Source organism: Penaeus monodon, chromosome 38 (genome assembly GCF_015228065.2).
Source record: "Penaeus monodon isolate SGIC_2016 chromosome 38, NSTDA_Pmon_1, whole genome shotgun sequence".
NCBI lineage: Eukaryota > Metazoa > Arthropoda > Malacostraca > Decapoda > Penaeidae > Penaeus > Penaeus monodon.
This window is the reverse complement of record NC_051423.1, coordinates 14,831,953-14,836,229: the sequence shown is the minus strand read 5'-3', so window position 1 is coordinate 14,836,229 and position 4,277 is coordinate 14,831,953. Positions and strand designations below refer to the sequence as shown.

The 4,277-nt window shown below is 39.5% G+C and overlaps 1 pseudogene; it reads right to left on the bottom strand.

Annotated features, from left to right (window-relative positions):
• Positions 1-425: 425 nt before the first annotated feature.
• On the bottom strand, positions 426-4,056 carry LOC119596707 (annotated as a pseudogene).
• Between the last annotated feature and the right edge of the window lie 221 nt (positions 4,057-4,277).

The window sequence follows — 4,277 nt, the reverse complement described above, 5'->3', positions numbered from 1 at the left end:
AGACCTTAGCCTTGCCCTAACCATAGCTCCTCCCAACCTCTTTTGATGCCCTTACACCACCCATGATGATACCCAGAAAATATGGATAGCCCTTACCCATCAACTTATATTACTGCCTACATGCTACTCATCCCCCAGAAGGTCCTCTGCCTTCCACCACACCATTATAAATGTGAGCTATCCTCAGGTGAGGACAATGACAACCCTTTGTCTGCCTATCCAATGACTGAGAAAAGTAGCAAAGAGTCTGACACAGTTTTAAGATCTCCTACCTCCATTTTTTAGCATATTTGCATGCGTGTTTCTCTTTGTGCTTGTGTACATATGCACATACATCATATTAATATATTCTGTGAAAAGGCTTGTTACAAGATAATAAGTGAACATATACATAACCCAGACATTCCCATACACTGCAATAAAGCTTATGTTGAAACAGAATATGGCTCCAGCACCAGTATTAAGAACACTGAGCTGATATCCATCACCATAGAACTTTCAAGGTGTGTAGGCCGATGTAAATGAAGCTGGACATCTACCAGACCAGATGATGATGATGACATGAGTAAAATGGAATATGATGACAACTACAAAGATGACAGTGGACCTCCACTCACCTGCACTGTCTTTCGTCGTGGCCAGCAACCTCTGTCTTGTCTGCTGCTGCTCCTAGTCTGCTGTGACCAAGTGCCTCTCTCCATTTCCTCCTGGACTTCATGGATGCGCTTAACAGCACAATATAGATGGAACAGTTAACTTCTTGGAGCATATTATTTTTGTAATAAGTTCACAAGCAAAGACAGTGTGTAGATAATAAGGTACCAGTAATTCTTCTCTTCTTTTCTTTTTATGAAGAATATATTATCTTTCATCCCATTTCTTTTCCTTTCTTTTCTTTTGTTTAAACTTGTGACTAATTATAAAATCCAATCCTCACATATGGCTCAATGTATTATATAGAATCATCTGCAATTGAGAGTTTACACCAAACTTACCTTCAGAGCATCTAATGATTCATCCAAAAGGAATGTTGTATCATTCATCAGGAGGTTCACAAATTTCACAAACTCTTTACCAGAACTGAAAGAAGTAATGATGGGTAAATTGGTGAACAAACATTACCAATGACTTGAAGCAAACTGACTATCATTCAAGTCTATGCTAGTGAAGACATCCCTCTTTCACTCCAGTTGCATATAGTTGCACTTCTATATCTCCTCAAGAGCTCTGCTGTATGATGTAAGTAAATACATAGAGCTTAGTAGATTTCTACTGACTTGACAACTGCCTTTTGAAACAAATATTTCCAATGTAAAGTTACTCACTTGGACTCTGTTATTACAGCTTGCCTGTGTCCTCTGTCTTCCCAAAGGCTCTTGAAAATTACACTAATGTGATAACGGATGGTGAATTTGTCATAGAACTCACTGCTTGCTCCTGTTGTCTCCACCACTGTCAGGAAAGAAAGAGGTCAAACCTTGTCAAATAAAGTCATACCTCATGGTTTTTGGATCAGGAAATTCATTATAAATGTCTGCATGCAAGGTCACCATTCCAAACAGCTTACTTGTGTAAAATTTCATCAAAGATACAGGTAGGTGTACTGCTAGTGGATGGTGAAGGATGCGCTGATGTAAGCTATCGACATGTTGCTGGACTGAAGGGGTCAACATGAACACCATCTAACAATGACATGTAATTTTAAAAAATCATTATTACACACTATCATTATCCTTAATTGGCTAAAACTACAGTAGTTTATTTACATCACATATACAATGAGAACAACCTCCACATTAACATCAAAACTTTTAACAATAGGAAAGTAATCTTCTGCAACCTACCTCAACAAGTTTGGCTGTTAAGATGGGTTCTTAATATGGGTGGGAGTACACAAAAGAACAATGGTCATGGTGATGATTGGGTCTTCTAAGTGTTTGATGGGCACCTTGGGCATGTCCCTGTTTATGAAGAACATGATTAGAAAATATTTACCAGTACTATCTGGATAAACAGAAATGAATGTTACTCATGGAAGCATCCTTCTTAGCCTATTGCTTCGAGTCCACTATGATTTTGTATTGTTAATTTTGTATAAATAGAGGTGACTTCACAAGTGCTCCTTCATCATTCAATTACTAGGACAACCTGGTTATTACCTTTTATCACATTCCTTAATTAATGTTATTTTCATTATTATTATCACTATTATTATTATCATTAACATTATTATTATTACTATTATTTTAATTAGTTTGTAGTATTTTCATTATGATTAATATCAACATTACTACTATTATCCTCATCATTATTAGTAGTATCATCACCATCATCATTACTACAATTATCATCATCAATATCCTTAATAATTATCATTATTATACTTATGATAATTTATATCATCTAGAGCATTATTATTATTATTATTATTATTATTATATTATTATTATATTATTATCATAATTAATATAACATTATCAATAATAAAAAGAGTTTTAAAAAAATCAGGGGCTGTGGTAAATAGGAAAAGTCAGGTAAACCTAGAAAATGAGGATTGCATGTGTGCATGCAATCCTCACATCATCATCTTCAAGGGGCTAACACTGACGGGGGCGCATGGCCGCATCCACCCTTCGCTTCCAACCACAAGAGTCCCTCGTGGCTAGTCCCCAGGCAGGCCCTCGGCCAATCTCTAATTCCTTACGACAGGAATTGTTGAGCTGCCCAAGCCACGACCTCCTGGGTCGTCCCCCAGGCCTCCTCGACCCAGGGTTGCTTCGCAAAGAGACAACCTGATGGGCAGGGTCGTTCACAGGGAAACGAGTTAGGTGCCCATATAACCTGAGTTGGCGATCCCAGATTATGCAAGTAACAGGTCTCATATCAGTCTCACAGTGTAACCGTCGGTTAGACACTTGGTACTGCCAACTGTACCCCATGATCCGGTGAAGGGACTTGTTACATAAGGCATCAAGACAAGACTCCAAGACACTGGATATTATCTAGGTTTGTTCCGTAGAGCAAAACTGGCAGCATCGAGGCCTTGAAGACATGTAGCTTGGTCCTTCTGCATAGGTACTGACATCTCCAAATGCTCGTTGATCGAGTTCATGGCCCTGTTGCCAGCCCAATCTGTCTATTGATTTCTGGTCTGACAGCCCAGAGATATGGACTACGCTACCAAGGTATGTAAAACTCTCTGTAACTTCAACGTCCTCGCCGCAAGCATGGATCGACTGAATGGGTTCCCCTAACAGGCACCTAAGGTCCTGAATCTTAGTCTTGGTCCAGGAGACCTCTAGGCCTAAGGGCTTCGCCTCATTGCTAAATGCATCAAGAGCCGCCACCATGGCTCCAGGGGACTCAGATAGGATAGCAACATCATCGGCAAAGTCGAGGGCCATGATATTGCCCAGTGTTGCTCCACACTGACTTTGGCAAGTAGCTCTGCCCATTATCCAGTCTATACAAGTATTGAAAAGTGTTGGTGCAAGGACACAGCCTTGCCTCACCCCTGAATTTAACAGGGAAGAAGTTCGACAGACCCCACCACACTTTACAGCACTTACAGGTTAAAATCTTTATAAGCTATGGAAAGATTTCAAAATTCTAGATTCAGACTTTTTGTTACACTATATGAAATATAAACATTATGTATTTCAAGCTACAGATTAGATTACATAATTATATTACAATACTCACTGTAACGTAAAAAGCAAAAACTCTGCCATGTCATCCAAGTACCACTCAGGCATGGCAGCAAAGAGTTCTGGTATTGATGTGACAGGGGGAGAAGGTGGCTGTTTCTACAAGAGAGCTTCCCAGGGGAGCCAGACTAGTTGGTCCTCCAGTGAGTGCCCGTAAGACTATCTTGGCAACATCAGAGTAGAAATGCATGCATCGTTCCAACAATTTCTCGTCCAGCAGCCCGGCTCAGCAACAGATCTTGACTTATTCAGTTTCTGTTTTGAAAGTCAAAAGGCAGGTTAATTTGAAAAAGTGAGCAGCAGCATTTTGTCAGGACTGAATTGAGCAAATAAATACATTAAAACACATAGCTACTTACACACAATAATGAAGGGGGAAACAACAATAAAATTAGCAAATTTGGCAAGCTGTAACTTAAATGACAGTCTCATGACAGAACTTTTAACTCTACCTTTAACTGGGTCTTCCATTCTTAAGAAGCTCTCTCTGCCTTGATGCCACAGGAAGGTTGGCCCACTGAGATTCTGTGCTTTCAATTTCTTCAACCTGTTGGATATATTGTATTTATA